Below are 17500 nucleotides of genomic sequence, written 5' to 3' on the forward strand. Positions count from 1 at the left end.
ACTGGAGTTCTTCAGAAACCGACAGGCGACGTCATTTTTTTTTTTGAAGCACTTAAAAGGTCGCGCGGTGCATCGTGGGAAACGTGCGACCTTCAAAATAAAAGCAGAAGTTCCCTAAAGCTTCAAAAATAAAAGTTGGACCTGTTTTCCCTCAACTTCCACGACCCACAAATGGCTCCGCGACCCGTATGTTGAGAACCACCGCCCTACAGCAACAAACGTAAAAACAGTTATATAATAGTCCCCCAGACAACACGACTGTATATCAGTCTGTTTAATAAAAAAAAAAAAAACTACAGTGAGTTTTTATGAAGAGAAATGAAATTACATATTATTGATGTTTTTTATTTTTTGTATTTTTTAACTCGGCTCCTCGACGCTTCGTTTTCATAAAGCTGCAGCAGGAAAGAAATCCTTCGGTCGTCATTAGGACCGCAGGAAGCCTTTTTAATTTTCCCTGCAGATTGAATGATTAATTTTGTACGAGCGCTTCCTCTGTTTTTTTTTTGTTTTTTTTTCCTCACGGTAGAATTAAACTCTTTTTATTACTAATATGCAAATGAGCGGCGAGGCCGTGCAGCAGATCAGATATGCAGGTAATGAAATGCGGCTCTGCCGGCGCACCTGCTGCTGCAGAGGATTAGTTCGGCCGCTTCTTGTACAAAAGGAAGGCGTCGACCTTGTCGACCTCATCATGTTCAAAACCTGTTGTTTTGGTTGTTTTTTTTTAACTTTAGAGCTCATTTAAAAAAAAGTTCAGAATGTTTTACTGCATTTATAAACTTTATGCATTCGGTTTAAGTTCATTCATTTAACGGGGAGATTCGGGTACTTGTATATATATATATATATATAAAATTTTTTCTGCATATTTATATCATTTACATGCAATAATAATCTGTTTTTCTTTCAATTTTAAGGTGTATTTTTTATGGATTATTTGTATTTGTATTGAAGGAGACGTTTTGTAGCACGGCTCCACAGACTTATTGATCGATCGGTTGGTTGTTTTCTACGTTAATCAATAAAATGTTTGGTTTCGTCTTCAAATGTCTCGTTTTGTCTGACATTTTTTATTCATAGTTTAAAACAGACGACAAACCAAATATTCACTTTTTAAATTTTTTTATAATTCCAATTAATGCTGATTATTTATCTGTTGATTGATGACACAATTAATTTGCGTAATTCTTCAAATTCAAATATATTTCAGTCAATAACTCGATATCAAAGGATTCTGGGAAACTAACTGAACTTTAAAGGACAATTCTGGTTTATTTCAGTCTCCAGTTTGTTTCCATGAGACTTTTTTTTGTTGTTTTTTTTTTGCCTTCTTGCTTTTTCTGATACACAAACTGAGAATAAGCAGAAAAATCCGGTGGATGAAGACGCACCCGAAGGCTCGTCGAGCGGTTTAACGGTCAGTTTGACTTTTAACTGGCTGTGATTTTAACGGCTGCCGGAGTGGATATCTCTGACGCTGATGTTCTGGGATCGGTGGGAGCTCAGACTCCAGTTTTACTGGACGTCCGTCGGCCTCGGAGGGGAGTCGTATTGGCAGCTCGCGGCCGATCGATGGAGATAACAGCGGTCGGGCGAAGAGGAGCAGAAGTCATCTGTAATTGTTGGCAAAAAACACTCAGAAGAATCGACGCGGACGTCAGAGTGAAGCCAGCCGGCCGGATGAATCTCTCCTGGGTCACAAAGTCCGGTCGAGTCTTCATCCTGAAGTCTCTCCCCGACTGATCGCGAGGTTGGTATTCAAGTTTTACATTCAGGCTTCAAGGTTTTGTAAAACGAAAAGAAAATAATGACAAGAGCTTCAAGAATGATGTTCACAAATATTTTAAAACTAGAAAAGGATAAAACAGTATTTATATAAAGTCATGATATTCACATTTTTTTGGGTGTAAAAATGAGGTCAAAGCAGCTCTGAGACACATTTGCTGACAAAAAACCTGACAGGTGAGTTTAGTGGCAGCTACTAAAATCTTTAACCACCCGGATGTAAAAATCCTTTTGTATTCTGTTCACTGGAGAAATGATGCGCTCATAATCAGCTACGTTCAGAGCAAATAAACACGACGTAATTCAGGTTAATAACCCTGAAAAAAAAAGAAAACAAACGGATGAAGGGCAGATTGATAAGCGTGGCGGCTCCGGCGTCTCCTGCTTGCCGTCGAAACGCTGACTCAGCATGTAAATGAACGTAAATGTTAAAATAAACAGCCGACCGGGACGTCCGCCAGCTGTTTAACTCGCCTCGTTAGCCGGCAGCTTAAAGACCTGCGAGTCACGGAGGAGGCTTTTGTTTCATACGTTGTTCTGGATTATTCATCTAAAGTGTTGTTGTTCGAGTCCCAGCAGGTTGCTGCAAATGTTTCACAATAAAAACCTTGTCAAGACATGAAGTGTTTCTGTCTACTAAGGGCTTTTAATTTGAAACAGATACAGGAAGTATTGAGTTTGTATCAACCGTGGAGTGAGTGAAGAAAACTTTTACGGGGGGGCAAACGGGAGCAGATCAAAAAATAAAAAAGGCTTCGAGTTGATGTTGTGAATCAATCAATAAATACACCTTGAATATTAATATTAACATTTGATTTTATCGTCTCTCTTGCAGGATGTACGTTATCTTTAGCCCCCGAAAAAATTTAAATGAACATTTTATTTCCTCACTTGGAGAATAAAGTGGTGGAGCGAATTGTGGTAGAATGAATTAAACATAATTAGATAAGTATGTGAAAGGATTGCCAAGCAGTTCAAATTCACTTCCAGTAATCTCTCTGTTAATTCAATTCTGATATTTCGCCAAAAGTTCTCCACAGAATTAGTGAAAAATGTTGGGAACAAAATACGAGGAAACATTTCTGATTGAGTATTTTTTTTACGTCACTCATCGTTTGTTCCAAATTAATTAATTAAATTGTCATCGTTCTGATTTCATTGTCAGCAGCAAATGTTTCACATCTATCTTATATGACCATTAATAACACACACACACACACATACACACACACACACACACACAGACACACACACACACACACACACACACACACACACACACACACACACACACACACACACTGTTGCAGCGATAAAGTGTGAGTGTGTTTCTTTCAGAGGGAGCTGCAGTAAGTCCAACATTAGGCTACTCGTAATGCACCTTTAATGGACCATAAAATTAGTTTTGCTGCTGCTGCTTTGTGTGTGTGTGTGTGTGTGTGTGTGTGTGTGAGTGTGTGTGTGTGTGTGTGTGTGTGAGTGTGTGCGAGTGTGTGTGTGTGTGTGTGTTCGTTCACGGGATGGAAGCTGCGATGAAACTAGTTTCATAAACCGATAACAAAACAGCTGATTAAAGGCTGGAAATTTATTCACCAACAAAAGCTTCGTGGAAACTTTAGTTTTTACGCCACAAAAAAATGAACGTGAATGTTTTAAGTTTCATTCAGACTGATTTACGTTTCAAGAAATAATACATCTTTGGACAAAGTTTTACGTGAATAAAAATCTGCGTGGATTAAAACGTGAATAATTCAGAATTTATTTATTTTTTTAAGTTAAAGGTGTCGTACGTCTTTTAAAATGGAGCTCTGGGAGGAAAAACGCGACAGTTTTTCTAATTTTGTTTTTGCGGTACCACGAAAATCTGCAAGTTTATGAAAATTAAATTAAAGTGTGATTTAGATTTAAATAACACAGGAAACTGGAGCAGAGAGCCAGGCTAGCTAGACCAAACAAATGGGCGGGGCTACCAAACACGGACCTGCCGTAGTCACGAAACGTTTTACGAAAACCACGAGCGATATCATCGTCTTCTATTTATTATTTACAAAGACTTTAAAATGTAAAATTAAACTGAACTTAAAATCTAAATTTAGGACTTTAAAAGTTATTTTTGAGGTCATTTTTTATTTTGTGTTAATTATTTCAAGATTTATTTTTTTTTGAAGACTTTGAACCAGGAAGTGTTTGTTGATAATAATAATAATAATAATAATAATAATAATAATTTCTCACCTGTTTTTGAGCAACAACGACTGAATTTAACGATGTTTTTCAGGCAGCATTTGTAAAAAAGCATCCTGGAGTTTAAAGGGTTAAAAGATCTGCGCTGAGAATACCAACACGGTTTACATCAAAAGTACAAGAAGAGGTCAAGAGTTCAACCAGTCAACACTACCCAGAATTCCTTGCAGCTGTTCAACACACACACACTCTTGACATAAAGCATGTTCAATGTACCCTTCACACACACACACACACACACACACACACACACACACACACACACACACACACACACACACACACACACACACACACGATACAGGAGACACTTCGAACAGTCACAATGATGATTTATGTTGAACTCATTCAGACAAAAACAAGACTTCATCAATTTATATTATCCACTGACCCCAAAGTACACACACACGTATACACACTGTGTGTGTGTGTGTATACGTGTGTGTTTATGTGTGTGTGTGTGTGTGTGTGTGTGTGAGTGTGTGTGTGTGTGTGTGTGAGTGTGTGTGTGTGTGTGTGTGTGTGTGTGTGTGAGTGTGTGAGTGTGTGTGTGTGTGTGTGTGTGTGTGTGTGTGTGTATACGTGTGTGTTTATGTGTGTGTGTGTGTGTGTGTGTGTGTGTGTGTGTGTGTGTGTGTGTGAGTGTGTGTGTGTGTGTGTGTGTGTGTGTGTGTGTGTGTGTGTGTGTGTGTGTGTGTGTGTGTGCTCCCGGAGCTGCTAATGTTAAATAATGGATGGCAGCATTAGAGGGCTTGTAGCTGTTTAGTGGAGAGAGAAGCATTAGAAAGTTTGTATTGTCTTCTTCCTCCTCCTCCTCCTCTTCCTCCTCCTCTTCCTCCTCCACGCTCCATGCATTTCCTCCAACACCCCCCCCCCCCCCCCCCCCCACCTCCCGGGGTCATTATCTGCAGCTGCTGGAGCCAAGTCTCTCCGTCCTGCAGCAGGAGGAGGACGACATCATCATCGAGTGGGAGCTTGACACGAAGCCAGAGGAGGGAGATGGAGGGGGAGGAGGGGGGGAGGGAAAGAGGAGAAGGAGAGAAGGTCAGGAGGGACGGAATGAGAGGAAGGAGATACAGGAAGTACGGCGAGCGGTCGGTCTGAGGACGTCTCAGGAGAGTCGAGACGGAAATCAGATTTTTTTATTATTATTTCTGATTCTGCTTTCAGGATCCATTATCTATCTGTACACACTTTATCCTGAACAGGTGCTGTTGAACATGAAAATAATAATAAAATAAGAACATAATAAATATTATTATTGATATTATTTTATTATTATTTTTAGATGGACCACCAGAAACATTGAAAAACAGAATAAAAAAAACATTTTCATTCTGTTTTATTTGTAAACTTTTATGTTTTTTACTATTTGTATTCTGTCTATTTATTTGCTCTATCAATAATAATAATAAAAAAAAAAAAAGAATCACGATAAATTTTTGTTGTTAAATTCAAAGACATAAAAACGCCGACTTGAACTTGAAATTTAAAGTTGAAAGTGAAACAGTGACGGTGAAACAAACATGGCCACCTCAGAGCTCCCCCCCCCCCCCCCCCTCCCCCCTCCGCCAGAGTCAACCGGGATAATAAATAAAGGTTCTGCTAAAGGGGAGGAGCCTCCGGAGGCCCGGGTCGGCCCGGTTATTCTGAGCCGCTTTCTCAGTACCGTAAATATTTAATGCTCTGGATTATGTCATCCTGCAGCGAGCCGCGGCGCCACGAAGAAGAAGAAGAAGAAGAACTCGGCGTTCAGACGGCCGGCTGCTGATTGGAGCAGATAGGAATCCATTAGTGCCGAGTCGGCCAATCGAAACACTCCAACTGATCCGTATCTCCCACCTGTAATCAGGGAGCAGCCAATCACAATCCAATAGAGGAGCAGACGGGCCAATCGTAATTAGTTTAGGAGAGAGGAGAGTAGGACGGGAAATTAAAGGGAAGAGGAGGAGGAGGAGAAGGAGGACTAGGAGGAGATCTCTAAGGACTCTTGTAAGGTTTCCACCCGAGCGTCTTCCTTGTGGCCTTTAAAGTCTTCTCACAGCTGATAGGACTTCCTGTTTCCTGTGAACAGGCTCCGCCCACCCCGTCATTTAAATAAATCCATTTCATCGTCTCAGTTTGAAATTCAGTGAAAGATGAACTGAACACGAGTTCACTGGTCAGAGCAGCAGGGAGGAACTGGAGATACATTCTCTACCTCCTCCTCCTCCTCCTCCTCCTCCCTGTTTGAACTTCTCCTCACAAGGACAGCAGGTATCGACCGGACGAGTTTGATCAGGAGCTCGGTTTGTTTTTTTTCTCTTTGAAAACTTCTATTCTGGGTTCCAGCCGGCCGCTAAAAGCCTCCCTGCTCTCCTCCTCTTTCCCTCCTCCTGCTCGTCTTTCCTGCCCGCCGTCACCTTTTCCCTCCTCCTCCTCCTCTCCACCCTCCCTCCTCCTCCTCCTCCTCCTCCTCCAGTGTAACCCACGGTTGATGTTTAATTGATGGGGCGATGATGAAAGTTGCAGGAGGAGCGATGGTTGTTCCGTGTTTTCTCCTCCTCTGGTGAAGGAGATCCAGACTGAAAATCCTGCCTCTGTTTTCTCCTTCCTTCCTCCTCCACCACCACCTCCTCCTCCTCCTCCACAACGTGCTAACGAAGCTAACAAACAGCTTTCAAACTTCCTGTTTGATAAAAGTTCATCGATCCCTGAACCATCCTACAGGTATGCTGCTGTAGGCCGAGGCTCCCATGATGCACTGCTCCCCCCTCCTCTTCCTGCACTTTGTCTGCAGAGCTGCTCGGTTCTGTCCTGAGATTTCGGACCCACCAACAGTTGTAGTTCCTCTCTATGACGTTCTTTTCTCTCTCTGCTCTCCGACCGGTCGAGGCAGATGTTCTCCACCTCTGGTTCTGGTTCTGTTGGCAGATGTTCTGGTTCTGTTGGTTTCTTCCTGTTGTTTTTTTTCAAATTTAAACGTGAACGCCTAAAAGTCGTTTTCTTTAATTGAAGCGAGGATTCGATTAAACAACATGAGATGCTCTAAACTCGAGGAGCCTCGAGGAGAACAGGAAGAAACAAAGAGTAAAAAAAAAAAAGAGAAGAAAACTGATGAGCCACAATAAAAAGAAACCAAACGTCTATTTCCAGCCGGAGAAAAGTTCAGCCGTTATTTTAAAGTTCAAACGGATCGCATGAGACTCGTTCACGTCACTGACGTCCCATCACATCTTCTCCGGAACAACAAACGTTCAGAAAACTGTTCGGCGAAAGATCAGCGAGTCACCTGACCCGACGACGACGTCGCCTGCTTCCTGTTTTCAGTGACATCACGACCCGTCACAATAAAACGTTCTGTCCTCCAACGTCCTGGAAACGGTCCACAGAGGACTCGTCACCTTGTCTGAATACGACCGTTTAAAACAGAACCGACAAGTCCTTCAAAATAAAAGAGACCACAGTACACTGTCCTTAATTTCCCGCCAGAATAAAACACATCGTTAATCTGTCCTCCGTTCAAAAAACAAAACATCAGAAACTACTTCCTGATCCGAAAACAACATTTAAAACTTCCTGTTCAAAGTTGAAGAAATTGCTTAAAAGAAATGAATATTTGATTTTGGAGAATTTTGAATGAATTTTGAGCTTCCAGCAGTGATTCGGAGATTAATGGAGTTAAAGTTTTCTCTCTTTTTTTGTGCAACATAATAAAACACCAAACTAACGAGAAGATGGAGGCTTCAGATCAGAAAATTAAAATGGCGACAGAATCATCAAAAGTATATTTTTGTGGACGTTCTGTTTGAAAAATCTTATATTTGAGGACGAGACAATTATGTGTTGACCAATGAGACTACAAACTTTTTTTTATTTCTAGTTTATGTTGTTGATTAGATTAGATGTAGGAGCCTTATAAATAAATGACGAGCGAAAACGAGTTCATTGAGTCTCCTGACGTCTTTTACAGCATCAAGAAAAACATCAGAAAATTACAGCTGAGCTCAAAAGAAAAACTGTAGGAGGCCAAATCTGAGTTTAACGTGTTTCATGTGTCACGTGTACGACTAATAGCATCTAAATTTTCCCCCAATTTTCAGAGAAAATGGTTCCGATGCAGAAGTGTCTTCAGCTGCAATACCAGCGAGTGCCACTAGAGGTCGGCTCCAAAAAGCCTCCAGCTCCATAGACTCCCATTCAACTTCTCTCATCAAATCCAAAGTCAACAAAATGTCTCCAGCACTTATCTTGGTGTTTTTAGCTAAAGTTTGAAAATAAGCTTCAAAAAGACCTGTTTTTGGGGGCGTGACTGTTTGATTGACAGGCCTGTGGTGCAGTCAGGTTACAGCTATCGGTGGGCGGGATGTGGTATCGTCATGGTTTCCAATCAGATCAGTCAGAGCCGAGTCAGCACGCGGGCCGAGATGAAACAACCGCATGTGAATAAAACTTTAACACGATAATGTACCGGAGAAGGTCCTGACCACCACCACCACCACCACCACCTCCTCCTCCTCCTCCTCCTCCTCCTCCTCCTCCTCCTTCTCCTGCTCCTCTCCGCCTTGTCAGCAGAAACACTCCGGAACGTCCCGGGATCTCGGCGAGGACGTTTAACTGAAGGGAATCATCGGGATCTCGGACACGACGAAGACGTCCAATGAAAAACCGGACTCGACCCACAGACACATGACGGCGGAGCAACTCTCTGATTGGTCGGTGTCGGGTCCTCTGGGATGTTTTCAGACCCGAGGTATAAATATAACCTGAGGGATCGGCGTGACATGTGAGCAGGAAGCTTGAGCGGCGCTAATATTAGACTCCAAACACTCTGAAAATAAAACTCTGAAAAAGCAACCCGGATACCTCCCAAAATAACACACACACACACACACACACACACACACACACACACACACACACACACACACACAATTAAATGAGCTGATTGACAGGAAATATATTTATTTATTTCCAGTGTCTCGACTCTGAACTTGAACTTTCACCGATATTACAGTCACTACTGAGGGTCAAAGTTCACATAAAAATTAAATGTTAGACTTTTTAAAAACACAACGACAGTCGACCTTTAAAAGCGTAATTGATGGAAAACATCCGACAGCTGCAGTGTACGTAGTAATGATCAGTTCTCCGGCAGGTTTTCAGATTTTTTTTTTTCAAACATTTTGTTGAAATTTGTGTTAAAATAAGAGCTTTAGATGTTTTTTTAAGCCCCCAAAAAAAATCGCAGTCGGCTGTCTGAGACAGAAAAAAAATGTCCAAAAATGAACAAAAAGAGACAAATTGATGTCTTTCTCGGGCTCATTTTACTCGTCTAAAATAAAAACATGTGACCTAAAAGAATCATCGAGCTCAGCTAAACGTTTGCTTGAAAAAAAATTTCAAGACCTTCACAAATAAAAAATATGAATTCTGTCTGAACTGAAGAATTCCTGAACAACAACAACAACAACAACAACATCGCACACAAATAACGTGTTCATCAGCTAAAAATACAAACTGTGTTTTGGAAGTAAAATTCACAGGAAATAAAATAAGAACATAATATATATTCAGAGATGTTATAAAAAACAAAAGAAATGTAACAATCTGCTGTTTAGTTAGATTTTCTGCCGTCTCGTGTTTCTCCCTGTTGTCTATTTAAAGCTCTCCGTTTTCTCCTCTTTCCTCTTTTCTATTTCTGGTTACAAGGAGTTAAACCCTCCATAAATGTTTAACACACACACACAGCTGATATTCCATTACTGTCTCTCTGGTTTATCGTGTATGAAACATGTTTCCGCTGCTGAGATATCTGATCCATCACGACAGGTCACCTTCAGAACCAGAACCTCCAACCTCGTTTCCAAAAAAAGTAGTGACGCCGTGTAAAATGTAAAATAAAAACAGAATGTGACAATTTGCAAATCATATAAACTCATTTAATCGAAGACAGACCAAAGACGACATATTAAATGTTGAAACTAAGATCATTTGATGGTTTTGTGGAAAAAAATCTGCTCATTTTGAATTGGTTTTCAGAAGTGTTCCTGAGCCCATGCAGTGATTTCCACTTACATATTTTTTTTTTTTTTTTTTTTTTTTTTTTAATGAAAAAGATGTGCTCATTTTGAATTTGATGGCAGCAACACGTCTCTAAAAAAAAGACTGGAAATGTTGTGTAAAGATACAAAAAAAATTTAAAACACCTGGTGGAACATCTGACAACTAATTAGGTTACCACGGCAACAGATCAGCAACATGATTGAGTATATAAAAAAAGGTGGCGGAGAGGTTCTCCACTCTGTGAAAGACTGTGTAGGAAAATAGTTCAACAATCTAAGAATAATGCTCCTCAACGTTAAACTTACAAAGAATTAGTGGATTTCATCGTCTACGGTTCATAATATCATTAAAAGATTCAGAGAATCTGGAGTGGAAATCACTGCATGGGCTCAGGAACACTTCTGAAAACCCATTAAAAAAATAAGTAGATATTTGTCATAAACCAATACAAATTTCTCCGTTTTGGCATTCGATAAGTTGTCTTTGGTCTATTTTCAACTAAATATGGATTTTGAAATCATCACGTTCTGTTTTCTTGTTTACATTTTACGCAGCATTTTTTTTTTTTTTTTTTTTTGCAAACTTGGTTGTACTACAGACAGTGAACTCACCACACAGATAAGTTGGTATTTCTGTGTTTAGTTCCTGCTAACGAGGAACCTTGTTTACGTGGAATCGGACATCGACGGCGCTGCAGATGATAAACAGCTGTAATTTAACTTTAGAGCTCTCCGTGTGTTTATTGTGTCCTCGGGGGGGAACGTTCCTCTCGCTCTGGTTCTTACGCCTCGTTCTTCCAACGTTCTGCCCTCTCGTTATTTCTCCTGTATTTACATCACCCCACGCCCCCCTCCTCCCACCTCCTCCTCCCTCCTCCTCCCTCCTCCTCCCACCCCTCCTCTCTTTGTTATTAGCTCATCTGTGTTTGTCGCTCTGAGGAAGCTCACGTTGGTTCTCGTCGTCTCTAATGTCTTTTATTTGTTCATTTTGCATAATCCACAATTCCATGTTTATTTTTACCTCTCACACACACACACACACACACACACACACACACACACACACACACACACACACACACACACACACACACACGTGACAGAAACAATCCATCTATGTGTGTGTGTTTAAATATCACATGATGGGGTTTAAATGTTTTAGATAGTCGCACATGAAGAAGAAAAAGAAGAAAAGGAGGAGGAGAAAATGGAGGAAAGAATGGACTGAATGGAGGAGGAGTAGAAAGTGATGAGGAGAGAGAGGAGAGGGGGAGAAACGATAAGAGGATGGAGGAAACGAGGAAATGAGGAAATGAGGGAGGAGAGAAGGAGAGAAGGAGGAGGAAATGAGTGTAGACAAGAGAGCATGAGAAAAATTTGAAGGAAAGGAGACGAAGAGGAAGATGGGAGGATGAGGAGGAGGAAGAGGGGGGGTGCACTCAGACGCTGAGAGGAAATAATTGATGAGAGGAAAAGTTCTCTCCTCCTTCACTCTCGCTCTTTTTTTTTTATCTGTTTATCTGAGGCTCGCTCGGCCAGACGGAGCAGCTGCATCAATTAGGGTCAGGAGGGAGGAAGAGGAGGAGAGGAGAGAGGAGGCAGAGTGGGGAGGAAGAGGAGGAGAGGAAAGAGGAAGCAGACTGGGGAGGAAGAGGAGGAGAGGAAAGAGGAAGCAGACCAGGGAGAGGAGAGGAGAGGAGAGGAGAGGAGAGGAGAGGAGAGGAGAGGAGAGGAGAGGAGAGGAGAGGAGAGGAGAGGAGAGGAGAGGAGGCAAAGGGGGAGGAACAGGAGGAGAGGAGAGAAGAAGAGGAGGGGAGAGGAAGAGGAAGAGAGGAGGAGAGGAGAGAGGAGGCAGAGTGGGGAGGAAGAGGAGGAGAGGAAAGAGGAAGCAGACTGGGGAGGAAGAGGAGGAGAGGAAAGAGGAAGCAGACCAGGGAGAGGAGAGGAGAGGAGAGGAGAGGAGAGGAGAGGAGAGGAGAGGAGAGGAGAGGAGAGGAGAGGAGAGGAGAGGAGAGGAGAGGAGAGGAGAGGAGGAGAGAGGAGGCAAAGGGGGAGGAACAGGAGGAGAGGAGAGAAGAAGAGGAGGGGAGAGGAAGAGGAAGAGAGGAGGAGAGGAGAGAGGAAAAGGAGGAGAGGAAGAGGAAGAGGAGGAGAGGAGGGAGGAAGAGGAGGGAGGAAGAGGAGGTGGAGGAGGAGAGAAGGAAGCCTAAACATCCACTCTGAGTCTAACGGCTGTAAAACATGGAGGACGAGTTAAACACAGTGAAACTTTACGAACTGCTGACGGAGGAACTCCGCGGCTTCGTGTGCAGATTTATTTTCGTGTCTCCTCGTCGCGAGTTCATTTATTACGTTTTAAAAGGGGTCAAAGTTCACGTGACGCATCCTTCAGGCTCGGATCTGTGACTGAACGTTTAATCAGAGACTGTTTTAAAATGCTGTAAATTCAAACTGAGAGGAAGCAGAAGAGGAGGAAGAGGAGGAGGAGACGATGGACGGAAGGAGGGCAGAGAGGAGGAACGAGGAGGGAGGAGGAGGAAGAGGAGCAGGAGGAGGAGGAAGAGGAGGAAGGAGGGGGAGGTGTGGACAGAAAGATTGTCCCTGCAGACCGTCCAGTCATCTGGAAAACTAGGACACACACACACACACACACACACACACACACACACACACACACACACACACACACACACACACACACACACACGCACACACACACACACCAGAGAATCCTGCTCTCTGATTTCCAGTTCCAGGTAAGAGTTCATTCCTCTGTTCGTAACCATGGCAACAGTGCCGACGCTCCACCTGGAACCTCCTCCGGAAACCTCTGGACTTTATGTCCAGCTTGCGACCATCAGGTGTGAACAAAGAGTTTGTAAAACCTTCCTCGTAAAATGATCTTTGAAAACACTTCTTTTTTTTTTTTTTTTTTTCATTTGAGGAAAAAAGAAGCGTTTCGTTCGTGAACTTTCTGAAAGTCTTTTGTCTTCTTCCTTTTATATTAAAACGGCTTAAATATCATCCGGCCGTCTTTATTCCTGCTCTGACATTTTCCTCCTGGAGCTTCGCTCTCTGTAAATCAGCTTCATGTGAAATCTCCGAGGGAAACGAGCCGCGGGCTTTATTGGGAGGCAGAGGAGGAGGCGGGGGGGGTGGTGGGGGGGGTGATGAAGGGCGGCGGGGGGGGTTCAAGAGCTCAAGTTTAATTTCCTCTGGTCTCCTGATCTGATTGGAGAGTTTTCACAGAGTTTCAGGTGGAACAAGAAAGTTTTGAATCAGTTCAGCTTTTGCTGATCACAACACTGAACCTCCTGACTCTGTCGACATTACCCACAATGCAGCTGGAGCAGCTGGGTGGGACACAAACTTTTAATTTAAGACCCGAACTGAGACCAAGAGTCAACCTCCAGTTTCAGATTCTGTCAGGAAGTCGCCATATTTGGATGAGTTGGGGGAGGAGCCAGCGGTGGATCTGACTGATCTGATTGGAGACCATGACGACACTACGTCCCGCCCACCGATAGCTGTAACCTGACTGCACCACAGGCCTGTCAATCAAACAGACACGCCCCCAAAAACAGGTCTTCTTGAATCTTCTTTTCTAATGAATGAGGGATTATTTTCAGATGGACCTCCAGAAAACTAATAAGAAGGAGTGACTTTAGCTAACAACACCGAGATAACTGATGGACACATTTTATTCACTTTGGATTTGATGAGAGAAGTTGAATGGGAGTCTATGGAGCCGGAGGCTTTTTGGAGCCGACCTCTAGTGGCACTCGCTGGTATTGCAGCTGAAGAAACTTTCTGCAATCGGCCTCAATTCTTCGATATTTGCTAGCGCTTCATCTCGATTTACCCCCCACCGCCGTTAAAAACTACATATCTAAAACAAACGCTCGTCTTCAGCGTCGTCACTTTTAGCCACGCCCACTGCTCTTTGATTGGCCGACCAAGTTTCCAGTTTTAATGATTTTATCTTTTTCGTTCCCCTTCAGGAAGTTTAGTTCCCACAATAAGATGACGTAAACATATTTATGTCCCTGTAATGTGCGTAAATACAAGATACATAGATGTGTGTGTGTGTGTGTGTGTGTGTGTGTGTGTGTGTGTGTGTGAAACAACCATCTGTTTCAATTTCTGACACATGAAATTATACTTTAATCAGATTGTAAACATGATTTGAATTTCCTAAAAAGGAAGTACCAAAAAATAAAAAGCATAGGTAACCATGGTTACAGCCCCACCCCTCAGGTATTGAGGCATGTGTGCGCGTGTGTGTGTGTGTGTGCGTGTGTGTGTGTGCGTGTGTGCGCGTGTGTGTGTGCGTGTGTGCGCGTGTGTGCGTGTGTGTGTGTGTGTGTGTGCATGTGTGTGTGCATGTGTGTGTGTGTGTGTGTGTGTGTGCGTGTGTGCGTGTGTGTGTGTGCATGTGTGTGTGTGTGTGTGTGCATGTGTGTGTGCGTGTGTGTGCGTGCGTGCGTGCGTGTGTGTGTGTGTGTGTGTGTGTGTGTGCGTGCGTGCGTGCGTGTGTGTGCGTGTGTGTGTGTGTGTGTGTGTGTGTGTGTGTGTGTGTGTGTGCGTGTGTGTGTGCGTGTGTGTGTGTGTGTGTGTGTGTGTGTGTGTGTGTGTGTGTGTGTTGTGTGTGTGTGTCTGTGTGTGTGTGTGTGTGTGTGTGTGTGTGTGTGTGTGTGTTGTGTGTGTGTGTCTGTGCGTGTGTGTGTGTGTGTGTGTGTGTGTGTGTGTGTGTGTGTGTGTGTGTGTGTGTGTGTCTGTGTGTGTGTGTGTGTGTGTGTGTGTCTCGGGGGGTAAAAGTAAAGAATCAAATCCTTAATTACATTTTGAAATGACTTCCTGGTGCAGCTCGGTGAGACAACGCGTGCTCTTATAACTTGTCCATCTTTGTGAGGACTTTTAGTCCCCGTGAGGACAGCGAGGACTTCCTGTCCGGTCCTCGGGGCGGCGGGACGGTTCGGGTCGGGACGACTCGGGTTTTAATTCTGTTGTGTTTCTTTGTAAAACTGAATTAACTGCAGGGATCATAAATAAACATCTTACAGTGCGATTAATTAAAGATAAAGTTCCCTCGAACAGGAGGAGAGTTAAACACTGAGAAGTGTGTGTGTGTGTGTGTGTGTGTGTGTGTGTGTGTGTGTGTGTGTGTGTGTGTGTACCCTGCATGAATAAAGATTATCATCGCACGCAGACTGAAGCGTCAAAAGGTCACTGACTTTAAGTTAAAAAGCCTCAGAGGAGGAGAAGCTGCCCAGAAACGTCCAACAGCAATAAACCCTCCGTTTTCCGAAGGCCGGCCCGTTGCCTAGGTGACCGCAAGCGGAGGCGGGTCCCACCTGGACGGACCGTCTGTCCATCACAGGAACAGGTTCAAACTAATTAACGCAATCTTCGCAATATTTTGCAGCAGCTAGCAATTTTGCGTGAACAGAAGCTCCGCTGAAAGTATGACATCACAACGTCTCCTTTCAAAATAAAACTCCAACAATAAAGTGTTCGTTTCCAAGCGTCGAGGCTCCGCCCCCTTTCTCCTCTCACCGTCAAACCAAACTGCCTGCTAGCTGAACCCCAACAACAGGAAGTGAAAGGGATTGTGGGAAATATGGACTCATGATGGGAACGAGGAGCACGTTTTCTTCACACTTCCAGCTGTAAGAGACGGAACTTTGTTTTTAGTGTCGAATGAATGTGATTTAAAAAAAAAATAAAAAAGCATGTAAAGCTCTTATTTTGAAAGGGCAGATGGAGCCTTTGTGAACTGAAACTATTAAAAGACAAAATCCAATCTGATTAAAGTCGTCCCTCTCTTTATCGAACCGTTTGGTTACCGTGTGACGTTCGCTGACAAACGTTCATCGGGCCTCTCGGGCCGGCGGAGCAGAATAAATAATTCATGAGCACTTCCTGTCTTCGTCCATAATACCACCATAATGTCTCGATTAGCATACCGCGGCTAGCAGCAGCTGCTAAAAGACCAGGGTTACATCACGAGCCGAGCCGAGCCGAGCTAAATGTCAGACACGGTCTGAGATTATACGAAGCGTGACCCGTTACGTAACTCCAGAGCAAACTCGCATTCCCAGCATGCCCTGGGAGAACAAAAACACGGCGTCGGCTCGTTTGAGCGGGAAAAATATTCAGTTGAGCTGAAGTTGAAGAAACAAGTGAAAAAAGATAATTTTAAAAAGTTCTTACTGGAACTTTTCAGAATAAAACGAAGAGGATATGTATTTTTTTTATTTTATTTTTATCTTTTTAGATTAGTCCATTTTGTTGAGATTGTTTAACCAAAAACCGGCCAGCAATCAATGTAAAAAAATAACAATATTTGTTCTTTAGCTGAAAAATAACAATTAACTTCTCACTGATGATAAAAGGTCAAAATATTTAAATGATTAAACATAATCGGAACCAACAAACCGACGTCTGAAGGTCCCGAAGAGACGAGAAGACACAACGTCCCCACAAACTCTCAAACTGATACGGGTCCCCACATTGACAGATATACAAGCACACACACACACACACACACACACCTCTTTCTAAAATGATATAAATGCTGTTTTAACAACAGCTAAAATGGTAAATATGTTTAGTTTGCCTCCACGTGTTTACAAAGAAAACGGTGGAACGATAATCGTTAATGTCGTTTAAAGTTCTATTAACTGATGAATCATTTATTCCTCGATTTTATTTGCGATATTTAAATAATCACTTTTCCTGTTGGATCGAGATTTATTTTCTGATTTTAATATAACGAGGCTTCAACGAGGACTCTCACAGATCTGCAGTCCTAGATCTGCCGCCCCTCCTTTTGTGACGTAGATCTGCGGCGGCATAGATCAGAGGCTCGTCGCAGAGCCGATCGATCGCGAGGTTATCGATCGGCGTCGCACACCGAGGCCTTCGGAGGCTGGTTCTGTCCCGGTACGGGTCGGCGCTGGGAGTTCTGGCTCCGGCTCAGAGAGGATAGACGTAATACACATAGATCTGCTCGGCCCTGAACCGACGGTCACGTGACCTCGAGCTAACTCTCCCTCATTTATTGGCCACTTTCTCCAAGGTAAAAGAAATCAGTCTTTTAGACACACACACACACACACACACACACACACACACACACACACACACACACACACACACACACACACACACACACACGTGTATGTCTATGTTTGTGAGGACCATCCCCACCTCCTCCCCACCGAAGACCCGAAGTGAAGACCAGAACCAACGACCTCACTTTCCACTCAAGTCCTCGCAAGTTCTGAAAACCGACGAGTCCCCACACGGACAGATAGACCAGAACACAGACACACACACTGTATTTATCACAGTGTCCCGTGTTCTCCGTCTTTATTAAACCATTAACGGTGTGTTTTTAAGACCTGGTGCCGCTCGTATAC

At 43.2% G+C, this 17500-nt stretch overlaps 1 protein-coding gene across 2 annotated transcripts in view; it reads right to left on the bottom strand.

Annotated features, from left to right (window-relative positions):
- Positions 1–17500, bottom strand: part of kcnd1 (potassium voltage-gated channel, Shal-related subfamily, member 1) — a 46203-nt gene that overhangs the window by 9166 nt on the left and 19537 nt on the right. The window lies entirely within an intron of this gene.

The sequence above is a fragment of the Embiotoca jacksoni genome, unplaced genomic scaffold (genome assembly GCF_022577435.1).
Source record: "Embiotoca jacksoni isolate LCO1_2020_lvr unplaced genomic scaffold, fEmbJac1.0.p SCAF_77, whole genome shotgun sequence".
In the NCBI taxonomy this organism is placed as follows: Eukaryota; Metazoa; Chordata; class Actinopteri; family Embiotocidae; genus Embiotoca; species Embiotoca jacksoni.